Source organism: Patagioenas fasciata, chromosome 1 (genome assembly GCF_037038585.1).
Source record: "Patagioenas fasciata isolate bPatFas1 chromosome 1, bPatFas1.hap1, whole genome shotgun sequence".
Taxonomy (NCBI): Eukaryota; Metazoa; Chordata; class Aves; order Columbiformes; family Columbidae; genus Patagioenas; species Patagioenas fasciata.
This window is the reverse complement of record NC_092520.1, coordinates 141586022-141602079: the sequence shown is the minus strand read 5'-3', so window position 1 is coordinate 141602079 and position 16058 is coordinate 141586022.

The following is a 16058-nucleotide window of genomic DNA, read 5'->3' as shown; positions in this document are numbered from 1 at the left end:
TGCTTTCTGATGATTCATAAAGCCCGGGAAATAATAAAATAGATGGTGTAAGTTTTTTCTTCCCTGTTTCCCCCAAACTGAAGTTCACAAAGGAGACAAATGCCTACAGTGAAACTGAAAGCAAAATTTTGTTATGGGCTTACGGTATTATAGGAACACATTGAGGTCCCTCTCACTGAGGAGCTCAAATTGTTTCTTATAATGTTGATAAATCAATGATAGGTAAGGCTCCTTTCCTCACTGGAAGTTCAGTAAAGACTTTGTACCCTCTGTGCTTTCAGTTTCAGGCAGCAAGTTAAAGGTCCCAGTGCTCTCTGGCCAGTGCAGCAGGAGGGTGGGTCAGAGACATACCCCTCTGAAGCAACACCTGGACATCACCTAGACACATGTGATGGTGTGGCCAGATGGGAGGGACTGGGTGTGCAATAGTCCATGTTGCTCTGCACAGGAGGGAGAGAAAAGCAAAAGAGTAAAGTTCCCCAGCTTCCTCAGAGGTGACCAAAAGAAGCCATAGGTTAGGCAGGTGTCATAGTAGTTTTCTTATAATTATTCAGCTCTGGAATAATGAAGAGCTCTCCAGTTTTTGGAGACTGCCTGTCAAGCAGGGGAACGTTTCCTTCCTTGCCAGCCACATCAGCTGCAGCTCCAGCAGAAAGCAGCAGGAGCTCAAGCACACGCATCCTCTGTCAGCATCCGTGGTTAATCCCTACCAAAACAATGCTAAAGAATCAATTAAAACCTGATTACAGCATTTCTCATGAAAACGTTTTGCTCACCAGGAACCATGATGTCATATGGGCAGTAAAAGTTGTTTGATTTTTTTTTTATTATTATCCTTTATTTTTTCAAGAAACTATAGGAAAACAAACTACAGATCCAGTCACTCCTGGATGTTTGCCCCAGAGAACTTCTTAATATTTCTTTTATCTAAAATACCCTCTCTCCAAATCTGCCTGGCAATGTTTTCTCAGAATGCAATCTGTCATCAAAAATGTTTCAGACAGGGTTTTACGGCCCCCGCATCAAACCACAACTGGAGGTCGGGTGGGTTTTTGGCTGTCAGAAGCTCTCTGTAAACCCTTGGGCTGCACAATTCATCTATTCCTCACCCTCTCAGGTCCCTAACAAAACGTGTGTCTGAGTCCGGCATTGAAAAGGAACAACCTGGAAATCTTTATGAAGTTTTCAAATGCTGTGGTGAAGATGTCAGAGAAAGGCAAGCAGTCCATACGGACTTTGCAGGCAGACATTGGAAACTACAGTACAGAACAGGCACATGACCACAATAGCATGGCACAAGCACCAAGCTATGAATATCACAGTATCACAGTATGTTTGGGATTGGAAGGGACCTCAAAAGATCATCTAGTCCAATCCCCCTGCTGGAGCAGGAACGCCTAGGTGAGGTCACACAGGAATGTGTCCAGGCGGGCTTTGAATGTCTCCAGGGAAGGAGACTGCACACCCCCCTGGGCAGCCTGTTCCAGTGCTCTGGCACCCTCACTGAGAAGAAGTTCTTTCTCAAATTTAAGTGGAACCTCTTGTGTTCCAGCTTGATCCCATTGCCCCTTGTCCTATCATTGTTTGCCACTGAGAAGAGCCTGACTCCATCCTCGTGGCACTCACCCTTTATATATTTATAAACATTAATAAGGTCACCCCTCACAGTATCACAGTATGCTCTATTATCCTTGATTTTGGTCTTACCGCTAATGAATTCCCAGTAAATTTACCATAAAAAGGTAAAATCCCTGAGAAATCAGAGCTACCACCGACAGTCATGAAGAAGAGCAGAAAGGATTTAGCCAACATATTTTAGCAGCTTAGCAGAAATAAATTTACGTAGTAAGTCACTCTTGGGACACTTCTAAAGGGAAGTCTGAAGGAAGGCAGAAAGAGATAATTTTGTAATACTCAGTGTGAATCCCCAAAATAAAGAGCTTTGTGGATATTCCTTTGAAATATAAAACAATAATTTATTCCAGCTGTGTTCACATCCTTTTTGCCTTCCAGGGTTAATCTGCTGAAAAGCTTTTAGCTGAGATTAATGTAAATCCAGCTGTCGCTAGACCTTTCTTTTTTATCCGAAAATTAGCACACAACAAACAAACAACTATTGGCAATAATATGTTAGCAAAAAAAAAGTGACATTTACGTTCAGACACAATTCCCACAACATTGCCTTTAATTCTGGAAGAATAAAATGAATTGAATTTGCTTTCCAAAGGAAAAGAAGAGGGGGGCATGAAAAAGGTACTCTGCAAATTTATAACATTGCTTAGGATACAAGGAGATTAAAGCTAGAAGCTTAAAGTTGCCGGTTGCCTGTGTGGTATGGGTAGTGATGACATCACCATAGTACGTGATACTATGGATGATATCAGTGGTTTCACCTCATACCAATAAACCCTCTAAAATCTTCTGCAGAAAAATACACACTTTCCTTCAGTCTGTTGAATCGCCAGGCTTGCTTGTATGTTTAACAATTCCTGAGACAGGGCTGAGATTCCTTTCCACCTCTCACCAGTTCTCTTAGTCTCCACACAACTGAGAAACACCATGCCACATGCTCACCTTTAGACCCTCCATCCCATGTACCTCGTTACTCTGAGGACACCCTCGCCCCTGGCTTCCTCATGAGGGGCTGCAATAGTGGGATGTGGTGTGGTGTGGCAGAGCAAACCCGCTTAATTCTGCCTGTGCCTCCCTTGCCCCAGGTGAACCCTGCACCCCCGGGCAGGAGATTTATTGAGCAAGTACTTGTCCCCCACGTAGCGCATGAATCTCTCAGCTCGCCCTGCCCTGACATCTCTGTACCACCACACAACAGGTGGCTGAGAGGATGCTTCAGCATACATGAATTAACCCATCAGTTTGCCAAAGTGAGACAAGCCTTTAGACAGGTGTATTTTACCCTTCACGCAACTGGGGTGGAGAGGTCAGGCTGTCAACAAGCAATGCTCACAGCCCCAGAGATGTGGGATAGGACCTTGGGTTAGCCTTTCCCATCCCAAACTGCTCAGCATGGGTTTGGCATGTCAGTAACAGACCATCTCCCCAGCATCATGTTGCCAGGCCTTTTACTCTCAAACAGAAAATGGAAACAGCAAAGCACAGCTTCACCATGGCTGGCTCTAGCATCAAAGTTTCACTTGCGGGACCTGCCAGGTGTCTGGAGGAAACACGGCAGATCTAGTTGCAGTGGGTTTGCTCACAGCTGCTGAGGTGCCACCTCTGCCCTGGCTGGTTTGGTGTCGAATCAGAGGACTAGACAATCAAAACAATTTGCCAAAATCCCACAGCAACTTAAATTAAAAAAAAAAAAAAAACAAACAAACCTTAACTTGATCCCCATGGCATGCTTCAGCAAGGCCATTTGCATATAAAGCAGTAACAGTAGACATGGTTTACATCCCAGTGACAGACCATGATAAGTGAGATTCTGGTGGCAGCCTCTTCTGGCTGTGGGTATCATAGCCAAGGAGCCTCACTGTGAGCTTCAAGACACAGCTGTTTTGTATCCCTTGAGCTGCGCTGGAGGAAGGGGCCCTTGCAGAAGGTTAACCAAAGACAAAATCTACGAAATAAAAGAGCCTAACCAGATTGGCAGAAAAAAAATTCTTCACCAGAACACCACAAAAAACAAAATGTCACCATGCAAATACACATATCAAGGCTGAAAATGTAAGGATGAACATCCTTAACCAGACCAGAGAGAAAAAACAAAAGAAAACAAAAAACCAAAACAACCAAGATGGCACCAACAAGCATACTTTGATCTGGTCTTGACATGCCAGTTTTTAAGGCATCTTTCTAGGCCTTACTGGATTCCTTGATATACCGCCAAATCTTACCTAGGTGTATTTAACATATTATTTTTTAATCCTGAACTGTAATTTATGTACTTACAATATGGAACTTTTTTTTCAGTGCAAACAAAGTTGCTGTCACTTCATAGTACACAACTAGACACTGGTAACTGCACCACCCTTCCTTACCAGAAAGAAATAATATACTTTTTAAAGCAGGATTACTGTTCCACCACATTTAATTAACCACCAACAACTTTCTGATTTACAGTAATCACAGCCTTGGCATAGGCCCTGTGATAAAAGCTATTTTTCTTTTTTAAATTATGGGGAGCCTATTTCCAGCTCTAAGGAAAAAAAATTGAAACAGCAGCAAGGATAACTTTCCAGAAGAGCTACACAGAATAGCAGAGAAAATCTGCAGTGTAGTGGGCAGTTAAATGAAAGCTGTGCAGAAACTCTGGCCTGCACAACTAGTCCATTGTCCGTGGACCAAAGAGCACTGCTGCCACATCACAAGGTCCACATGTAGATGTGTACACACAGGAGGTGGCCAGAATCCAGGCATTTTTTTTTCACTGACAGGTTTTTTTCAATGGAAAATGCTGCTTCAATTCTGCCCAAATTGGTAGAAAATAGAGTGAAACAATCTCATGAAAATAAAATTAAGTTGGACCTTATTCTATCACAAATGTTTCAGAAAGATGTATTCCAAAGTGGATTTTTTTTAAAAAAAAAAAACAATCTTTCAAGCCATATTTACTTTATTACATTTTCTTCTGAAGTTTAAAATGGAAATAGAATGAATTCTTGCACACAGTCTCTGCAAGTGATTAACTTTGAGTGAGAAGGGGGGCCTCCCCCAAAAATCTCAACTTTTTTTCAGAGTAAAACAAGCTCTTCTCTGATAAGTACTACTAGCAGATACATATACATTTAGATACAACTCCGGTTCTTCTCTGTGCTGAGACATAGAAATACATGTCTGTTACAGCTAAATAGAAGCTTAATTGGAGCTGAAGAAATTCATGCTTTCAGTTTGGGAGTTTCCCTTGTCAGTAACCAGCACATAAACCAGGATGGAGTGCCATTTTCCATTGCCTTACTTTTGTGAGGCCATAAAAAGATCAGCCTTAAATATTATAGCATACCTTTTCTTTTTATTAATAATGAGAGAAAGATTTTCCAACATAAGCTTACTAGGAAAATTCTTCAGGATGATCAAAACCTTCTGAAGAGGTTGAAGTACTGACAAGGAATGAGAAATTCAAACATTATAGAAGTTGTGGAATTAATTCCCCTAACATGTGTACAAACAACTATCAGAGAAACCTTAAAACATGGATTTGTTTACTTGTTTTTAGTCCTGTCTGAGATTCCCTGTAGGGTAAGCTGTAAGAGCACAAGCCTAACCACAATCAAACCAGCTTTCCCTACAGAGCTATTAAAAATGCTACACAAAAAGGGAAACATATTCCCAAAAGTGCCAGGGCACTGCAATATCCAAGCATCTCATGGCAAATGGACTACTAACCATACAGTATCTAAGTTATAACAGACATTTTAGAGTGTAACAAAAAATTCTGCTTAAAAATAACATTTTTAAAAAAGCAATCACAGAGTGCAAGACCTTAAAATGTGATTATCTTAGAATAACATGCCATCAGAGCTAAAACTAGTAATGATGTGATATGAGGTAGCTTAAAAGAGGTTCTTCCTGGATCAGTACTGCTATGCCACTTCTGCCTATTCCTTTTCACAGTATCACAGTATGTTTGGGATTGGAAGGGACCTCAAAAGATCATCTAGTCCAATCCCCCTGCTGGAGCAGGAACGCCTAGGTGAGGTCACACAGGAATGTGTCCAGGCAGGCTTTGAATGTCTCCAGGGAAGGAGACTCCACAACCTCCCTGGGCAGCCTGTTCCAGTGCTCTGTTACCCTCACTGAGAAGAAGTTCTTTCTCAAATTTAAGTGGAACCTCTTGTGTTCCAGCTTGATCCCATTGCCCCTTGTCCTATCATTGTTTGCCACTGAGAAGAGCCTGGTTCCATCCTCATGGCACTCACCCTTTATATATTTATAAACATTAATAAGGTCACCCCTCAGCCTCCTCTTCTCCAAACTAAAGAGCCCCAGCTCCCTCAGCCTTTCTTCATAAGGGAGATGCTCCACTCCCTTAATCATCTTTGTTGCCCTACGCTGGACCCTCTCCAGCAGTTCCCTGTCCTTCTTGAACTGAGGGGCCCAGAACTGGACACAATATTCCAGATGGGGTCTCACCAGGGCGGAGTAGAGGGGAAGGAGAACCTCTCTCGATCTACTGACCACCCCCCTTGTAATACACCCAAGGATGCCATTGGCCTTCCTGGCCACAAGGGCACAGTGCTGGCTCATGGTCATCCTGTTGTCCACCAGGACCCCCAGGTCCCTTTCCCCTACACTGCTCTCCAACAGGTCATTCCCCAACCTATACTGGAACTTGGGATTGTTCCTGCCCAGATGCAGGACTCTACACTTTCCCTTGTTAAATTCCATCAGGTTATCCCCCGCCCAACTCTCCAGCCTGTCCAGGTCCCGCTGGATGGCAGCACAGCCTTCTGGCGTGTCAGCCACTCCTCCCAGCTTAGTGTCATCAGCAAACTTGCTGATGGTACACTCAATTCCCTCGTCTAAATCATTAATAAATATATTGAATAATATTGGCCCCAGTACTGACCCCTGAGGCACTCCACTAGATACTGGCCTCCAACTGGACTCCGCACCATTGACCACCACTCTCTGGCTTCTCTCTTTAAGCCAGTTTGCAACCCACCTCACTACTCCATTGTCTAGACCACACCTCCTCAATTTAGCTGTGAGGATGCTGTGAGAGACTGTGTCAAAGGCTTTACTGAAGTCAAGGTAGACCACGTCCACCGCTCTGCCATCATCCATCCACCTTGTTACATTCTCATAAAAGGCTTGTTAATAGTTGCTGCTGCTTTTGCCTGAGAGTGCAGGAATTCAGCCACATATTAGAGACACATATCCATAAAACCGAAAGTTTTAGTGTGAGTTAAATCATCAGATATCTCCTCAGTAACACCAAAGTCTGGGTTGTATCAGTAGACCACTGAGAATAGGAGGATTCCTGATCTTCTAGCCTTCCTTGGGACACTGCTCCCAAATCTGTCAAGGCACTTCTGCTGCCACCTCTGAAGTGCTGTAAAGTTTATCCTCAGGAAGCATCACAGGTCAATGCTGTCTTCGTCTTTTCCTACTTCCAAAGAGCTGAGGCTACCCTGAAGCAGTGGGGTTTCCTTTTCAGTATCCCCCTGCAGCTGGCCTACTCCTCAAAATATCTACTAATTTTGTCTTGGCAGGTTTTCTGCAAGAAGACAGACTGCAAGAAACAGTCTTGTTCTCTTCAAGTGGAAAAAACAAACAAACAAACAAACAAACAAACAAACAAAAACTAGTTGAGGCCCTCTGAGCTCAAACTTTATACTTCTCAACTATTTTTCTCTGCATGTAAAATTCAATAGCAGGTTCCTCTGGAAAGCCAGCACACACAATGTACCAACATTGAGGTATTGCTGAAGAATTAAACCACTGTAGTTTCTCAGCGTTGGGTGCCAACACCTACCAAGCATGTGCAGCCTTGCGGCAACATGCACACCCAGTTGAGGCTTTGGGAACTTTGCAGGTCAAAATAACCAAAATAAACCCTAGGAAATTTAACATACACTGCACAAAATACTTTCCCTTTCTTCAAGGGAAGCTCTATTCAACAGACTTTCTGCTTTGCTTTTAATGACAGCATCTGTTTTTTTTTATTGGGCTATTTTCCAGCAACATATAGACCCTCCTGAGGTGCTTGCTTTTTGGTGCTCACTTGCACAGCAAAAACAACAAATGGTGAAAATAAGGTGCTGACAAACAAGCCAAGGGTTGAGACCATGTGTATGTGCAAAGCTGGCAGCAGGTGGTGCAGCCACCTCCCCCTTGCCCACGCGACGCTTAGGCTGTGGCACTGGCCATGCTGTGATGCACCACTCGACCATGGAGTTCCAGCACTGGCAGGGACATGATGGGCCCTCAGCAGCCTGGGTGGGCTCACCAGCACCACAGAGCACAGGGAATGAGCAGATCCCATGCAGTGCCCATGGCCTTCAGTGATAAACAAGCTTGGCCAGGCTTAGCACTGGAATCTGAGCTGCAGCACCAGCAGCTGTCCTTTGCCTCCCATCATTCATTGGTTATTAGGAAAAGGTTCTTCCCCCAGAGGGTGGTGGAGCACTGGAACAGGCTCCCCAGGGAGGTGTCACAGCCCCAAGCCTGACAGTGTTCAAGAAGAGACTGGGCAATGCCCTCAGACACATGGTGTGAACTGTGGGGTTGTCCTGTGCAGGGACAGGAGTTGGACTCGATGATCCTCGTGGGTCTCTTTCAACTCAGGACATTCTATGAGTCTAAGATTCTACGTCCTCTGAGGGTTTACTAGTGACATAGAAACACACTAGAATTCCTCGGGTGGGAAGCAGTGTCCCAGATCATTGAGATTTTCAAAACCTGCAAGGGGATGCAGAGATGTCAACAGGTGCCCTGCAGCTGCTGCCCAGCACCTTCCACCTGGCCCCAGGGTTTCCATTTACTGTGGAGTCACAATCACCGCCTGTGCTGTTCCATACCAGGTTGCTGACAGTATTAGGAAATTATTGTCTCTTTTTCTTGCCTATCCACTTAATTTTTCCTTTATGGTCTTTTTTTTCCTTTTCTCCTTTACTGTCTTCTTTTCTCAATTGCATAACTGCATCAATATTCAAGGCTTTTTAAGGATGACATCACATGTCTAGAGAAAACTTAGGCATCAGGCTAAAGATACATCAATAACTCTATTGCCCTGCAATTGCAATAAACAATGCAATACAGATCAACTGCAGCTTCTTAAAAGCTTACTCAAAAATAATAGATTTGTCCTCTGCCAGCATTAAATAGGAGTTACGTGCCTCCTGGTCTGGACTACTTGCTTTCTTCTGTTTCCACTGCAACACCATCAGACTCCAGCAAGCTTACATGCAGGAAGAGCTGCAAAGAGAAACCCATCTTCTGCCCCTCCGTCCCATCCACTGTGCACACCTAGATCACCTGGAGCATTAGTAAACTCTCAGATCATAGATCACTAATAGTAAAATCCTAAGGATAGCTAATAGGTGATTAATTAAATGCAACTCAAAGCCAAGTACAATTCTCTCTGTATTTACATTTTTAATGCCGATACGATGCACTTGGAAAGTAGCATGTCACCTTTAAATAGCACTTCACTTCTAAAAGTTAAAAAAAAAAAAAAAGACAAAACCAAACCAAAACAAAAAATCCACAACCCTCTTTTTTACTGCCAGTTTTCTGCCAGCTTATTGAGAGCAAAATGGAGGTAAATAAACCTAATTCCCTGGGCTGAAATATATCTCATGCAGCAGATAAGCAGAGGTTAAGTCTGAATACAAGCAATCTGAGACTCACAGGAAACAGTGCTGGTAGAAACCTCAGTGAGTGACCTCATTGATGCCTAAAGCACAAAGCAGGACCAAGTCTACCACAACAGCTGCTGAATCCACCTGGTGAACACCCAGCTGGGGAGAAGCCTCTGTCCCCCCAGCCTGGGTGCTCCTGTGCCCACCCAGTCCAGCACATACAGCCCAGAAGCTTTCTTCAAGCCTGTGGGATCATTCAGAATGTCATTTACCACTCCCCAGAGGTCCACCTGGGATTAGGAATGATGGTCGTCTTATTTCTTTTTTACACAAAATCACTAAACAGAAAGACTTCATGGTTTTTCTAGGGATACTACTGTCCCGCTGCCTTCGGCTCTACCACTGAGCAACTGGCTGTGTTTTCTCTTACAACAATAACAGAGATTGTAGAGAAACAAAAGGGGAAAGGCCTTCATATGTTAACTTTGTCTCTTTAAATGTTCTCATTAAAGACTCCTTAAACATCACTGAGCAGCCATTTGCTAGGACTCCTCTTTCAAAAAGTGAAATTCTGCCAAGTCCTAGATTCCTAAACCACTCATGCATTTTAATCCTTCTGCTTGGGTACAAAGAACAAACCTGACCAGTGATGTTTATCAGTCTGTCACCAAACATAAATGAAGCCTTCAGTGTTGTGGATAGAAGATTTCCCCAGCAAACACCAAATGATAACACTTGCTCCTGTTCAACAAAATCAATCAAACAGCTGGCAAATGTAATCCCGTGTGTACTTTTTTTTCCAGAAGTATAAATTCACATCAGAGAGGAGCCTCAATTCAAATGCCACACTATTGTCAGAAAACCATTTTGGCTTTGACGGTGGCCAGTGGTGTTGGTGCCAATCTGCTTGGCCCTGGCATCTGCTCTTCCCATCAGCTCTCCCCAACTCCTTATTGCTCTGTGCAGACCTGGTGTGCTGCCTATCAGTCATCATTATGGGGCAAGAGATGCCTTTTGCCAATTATGATTGCAGGGAAAAGACACAACTGTGAAGCTGAAGTACCTATGAGAAAGGGTAGGTTATGCATTGCCTTTCTCAAAGGCACAAAGATGTGGAATAAGTTACCTAGGAGCTAAGCCTAATATATACCTTGAAGAAAAAAAAAGTCACCGAGAGCCAAATGTCAGTGAGAAGACTTTCTCCAAGGCTTCCCAGGAGGACCCTTGGATCACCATGGGCAGCAAACACGTGAGGAGAAATCCATCAGCCTGGTCTGGTTGCACACTGCTGCTTCCTTGGTGTTGGCTTCAGCTGCAAAGACTGCCAGCATTTTTCTAAGACTTTTGCCACAGCTGACATTACATGAGATTTCCACCATGGCTATGGGGGCATCACACTACCATAGAGATGAAGGGCCATGTGGAGGATGGAGAAGTTAACATCAAGCACTTCAAAGGATGATTTCTGCATTTAAATGAGCTGGGCAAAACAAAGTCCCTTTGGTACAATGCAAATTAACTGTTATCACTGACAGATCCAGAGGGAGCGGACCACGACACTACGCCAAACAAGAAAAGAAAGATTAATCTATTTACAGATACTGAGAAACTGACTGTTAAAAAAACAAAACAAAAAATAAAACAACAACAAAACCACCTAACAAAACCAAACAAACACTCCTTGAAATGTGGCACAGAAAGGCATAGGCATCCCTCCATTATACCTTCTCACTAGCCCTGACATACCTTTCAATCATTCATTTTGGCAGAATGATGCCACAAAGTGACTCACAGCCCCACACAGAGAAACTTGCTTGGCATCAGCTGCCTGCAAGGCCACCATGAGTGGGAAGCATTGGCTGCCCGCTCAGCCCATCCTTCCTGTCTGCTCCTGCACCCAGCAGCACTGCAAGGGCTCCCCACAAACCCCTCTGGCTGAGGTCAAATGTCATTGGGCAAAAAGGAAAGAAATGTTCTCCAGTCAGGATTTTTGGTGGTTTGGGGGTTAAAAGAAAAGGTGCGGAAAAAAAAAAAAAAGTCTGTCCAAAATTATAAAAATCAACATGTTCAGTGTAATCACACATCCAGCTGGGAAGGATTTATAGCTCCATGTCCTGGAAGCAGATTTTATGGAAAAAAAATAAGGAGAAGCAGCTCTTGCATCTTAAAGAGGGAATGGGAATCAGCAATGCAAATCCTCATTTTTACTTAGTCACAGACATTAAAAATGGGGAAAAAATATAGCCCCTGTGTATCCTCAACTCTCATCACACTGGCTTGCAAGCTGGGAAGAAATCGGCAGGGTGCTTTAGCCACCATGTACTGGAGGCCAGATCGGAACCAAGGATTTAGGGATAACACAACTAGTTATTGGCTTCCCAAGCATTATAAATGTACCCTATACAGGACATGTGTATCTGAACCCTCCTGTCTACACTGGCTAAATCTATCACATAAAAGGGAAAAACTCTATATAACTACAACAATAACCACAACACACTGGTAATATAATGTGCAACACAACTTATTACTTTGCCTAAAAAGGCCAAGGTGAATTTAAAATTAGTTTAGCATAGAACTGATCAGGCTTGAAATCGCACCAATAAAAATTGGTTTTATTAGGAAGAGTTTTTTAGTGAAGACAAGTACTGACAGCCTGTGGCACTCTAAAACCAAAAAAAAAAAAAAAAAGCTAAATTCAGATGGTTGGGAAATGCAGCTTAAAAATAATTAATTGTAACCTGACAATACTTGGTTCTTCTTAATCTGCTTATCTTCCTGGAAGCTTAGTCAACACCTAGATTTTGGGGGTTTTATTTTTTTAAACATCCACCTATGATTATGAGCACTGAAAAATATTTTTAATAAATGAAAGGTGAATTTCTCAAGTAGTCACTTGCCTCTAGAGGATGAGACTTCAAAAGGAGGGGAGAAAAACCTACTGCTGAATCAATTGAGTAAATTTCATGATCAAAATTTCAGGAGTTCATGATATATCTGTTCCTTCATGCCTTTCAAGAGATTTGCAAAAATATATCATTACTTCGTACAATACGTTACAAAGAGAAGTTTGAAAATCTGTCTGAATGCACATTAATACACCAAAGCAATGCAGTGACTTTGAAATGCAGAGAAGTTCCCTCCCATCCTTCTCACCACATGATCTGAAGGGGAGGGAAAGGAGCAGGGACACAGATGACAAATTTAAAAATAAAGGGAAAAAACAAACAAAAACAGACAAAAAAACAAACCAGCAAGCCCAGGCAGGAGTAGTGCACAGATTGTTTTAGGTGGTTGCTGAGCCACAGGTGTAGGGGACTGTGCTCCCCATGTGTTACTCTCTGCCAAGTCCTTGAGGATGGGACAGTCATTACAGGTGTCAGCATTGATCTGGAGAAATGGGCCAGGGCTCACCCAGAAAGGGACCTCTTCCAGTAACCCACCAGCTAATGACAGGAAAGGCTTGGTAAGGTTTCTGAGGGCTGGCCATCAAGGAAGAGCTCTGAGCCAAGCAGGGTTGATGGGCCTCCCAACTCTTTCTGTACTCTCCATACGGCTGCGAGTTCTTTCCCCTCCTAGAGAGACAAAATTGGTTTATCTGCCAAATCAGCATGAAGGAAGAGGAGTCTCTGTATCTTTACTCTTTTTGACCTCTGTTTCACAAGGGGCATGTTTAAGTTTTTTGCACTAACCTCTAATTTCAAAGAAACCACACACTGAACCCTCCAGCCTTCCAGAACTCCTGAGGGGAAAAAAAGGTCATCCAATTCCACAGTTTTCCCTGGGACTTGCTCCCAAGAGCTTAGAGTTTGCATATTTGTGTGCCTGCTTTGCACTAGACCACACCAGACCATGACAAGCCAAGTGCAAGAGAAACGCTCTGCAGATGATGCCAGATGGATACAAGACAAACGATTTTACTGTCCAGCAAAACCACTAAACTTTTGCATCCCGGTCAAACTTCCAAGGCATCCAACACAAGTAATCTACTAGCTAGAGGGATGTGTCTTTCCAGTGCCAACTCAGGTCTCAAGTTTACTTATTCTTCTCACATAGCACAACTGGCAGAAGTAACAGAGCAAGATCAAAAGGAAAAGAAACCAGATGAGAAAAGATGAAGTATGAAATAATACTGGTAACAGACAAGCTGCAATTCATGATCAAAGGAATGAATCAGGCCTCAGCTATCTAAATAAAGTACCTTCCCTCATTTCTGAAAGGAAGAATTTGCTATTTGCCCTCATGTCACACAATCCTTTCAAGTATACTTAGGTGGCTGAAAGAAAAAAAAAAAAAAAAAGTGACAGAGCACCTCAAATTTTATTTATTTGCTTTAATCATCAGAAAAGAGGGCTCTCCTGGGATCTCACTGCTTTCTCATCCATATTGTGTGTAATGCAAAAAAGCAAAATAATCAAATCACAGAGCATCTTCCATTCCAGTTAAAGCAGGATAGTGTCAAAATGAGGTCTCGTGACCATTACCAGCTCAAAGCAAAGGTTCCTCAGCAGCCAGAGCAGCACTGTCTGTTCTCAACTTATACTGCATGCCCCACACATCTGCTCCCGTCCATAGGCATGCAGTTCCAGCACCTGTGAGTTGACCCTACCCCAAAACTTCAGCTCCTTAAATGAAACATGCTACTGCTTCGCTGCTTCCCTCCTGTATCAGCTCTGTTATGGACAAACCAACCTACGAGGCAGTAAAATTCCCACCTCCATCTCCCCAGCCAGGGAAGGCAACAGACTGATGCTACCAACCCCATGGATCTTCTTGGCCATCTGCACTAAGGTGTAGGCAAGACGCTCAAGGAGGACTTGATGACCAGGTAGTGGAAGCACACAAAGAGGAGTGGCTTTGTACCCACCAGGACCTCAAAACCTGAGAATGGAGAAGCACTCTCAGCCCCTCACTCACAGACACTAGCAACCCCATGATGGCTGCCATCAGGTCTGCTGCTGGTGCTCGGGTGAGCAAAGGACATCTCCCCACTGTGGTTGCTGATGGCTCTGCAGCACCCATCATGCAGGTTCATCCTGGGGAATGGACTTTGGGACCCCAGGAAAAAAGAGGAGGAAAAAAAAAAAAAAAAAAAAATCTAAGTTTTCACTGCCTGAGGAAAACAAAACAAAACAAACAAACAAAAAACCCCACAACTGATCTTTTACAATTCAGACAAAAGCAAATAAAACCAAATGTCTAGAAATTTCAAGTTGGACCCCCCTGACACATTAAACACCAGGAAGCAGCAGACTTTCTGTGACACATGGCAGATCTGGATGAGTTGTCCTTTTCCTCCCTTGCCAGCATCCTACACAAAAAATGGGTCCAGACCCATCTCTTCACTTTAGGAGATGCCAGTGCCAGCAGCAGGACCAGTACCACTTTACTTAGCATCCAGATTTCTTGTGCTTTGACCTTTTGCGTCAGTCAGAAAAACATTACAGGGCTTCCTCACAAAATGGATGGTTTCACAGAATGCCTGTGCATGGAGATTTTGTACCGAGAAGTGCTTCAGCTTGACATCACTAATAACTAATGGGCACACCAAAAAGCTGAGTATTAAAAGGCTTTGTGTCCCCATGGGAAGGACTGAGTTTTGCAAGACCTGGGCTCATACTTCTATATTTTACCAAAAACTTGACGTGCAGAAAACTTGGTTCACCCAACAGAAAAGGCTGCAGGTTTTGGATTCTATTTTGTTTTTCATTGTCAGTTTTAAAATATACAAACTGTCCTCATAGAACAGAAATTTCCAAGTAATTTGATGTTTGCATGCCAAGATTTTTCAGTGCAATCATTCCTGAACAGAAGGTGAATGCTAGTAAACACATTAAAAGGAAACATGCTAGCATCATTGGAATTAATTCCTCCATTCCTGCTGACAACAACTGACACATCCCCATGGAAATCTGAACTTCACAAAGCTGCACCTTCTGAGAGAAAAAAGCTCCTTTGACAATCTCAGCTGTACTGCCAGGTCAAACAGTTCATTTTACCTCTTCACCTTCCCTCATCTCGTGTCTATTTAAATTAACCACTCTGAGGCATATTTCTCTCCCTATTATTTTTTGGAATTGCTTTTGACTTCGGGGAAGCTCTCACCTCCATACAAGCCCCTTTCCACCTATTGTAACATCGATCATTTCAGCATAAATTTTGATTGGATGTTTTTTCATAAATGCTTTGTTTATGTACATTACTCACCAAATAAACAGTTGGCAAGCAATAAGTGACTCCTGGCTCAGTGAATGGGCATGACGCTGCTAGGACTAGTGGAAACATTATCCACCAACACATGGTGTTTCATGGAAGAACAATAGAGACATGGATTTGCAGCAGTGCAATACAGAAGGTGATGACAGCCAAAAGCAGGGAAGCTGGATGGTGGCTGCAGAAATCTGGAGTTTTGTTTGGCTTTGGATATAAAACCGAGCTGCTTTCAGCCTTATGTTTTCGGCTGACTTGGCTGCAAAGTATTTCAAGGTTATCTGCTTCAGGTGATGTTTTGGGGCTGCCTGTCCAGGCTGTCTCGCTGGCCATGTGACCAAGAACCATGTTGTCATCCCATCACTTGACAATCTGGATTTTATTTGCTTCTCAAGACACAGAGGCACAGAGTCTCTACCATAGGAAGAAGAGGACAGTCTAGGCAAAGACAAACCACACCATGTGCTCCCACACCTCAATGCCACTCAGCTTGCCTTGAATTTTTGCGTGTCCTTCAGGCACGCAGATTGGGTGGGTAACTCCTGTTTGGCTTCATCCCTCTTCCTCCTACTGTACTCTCCTCTC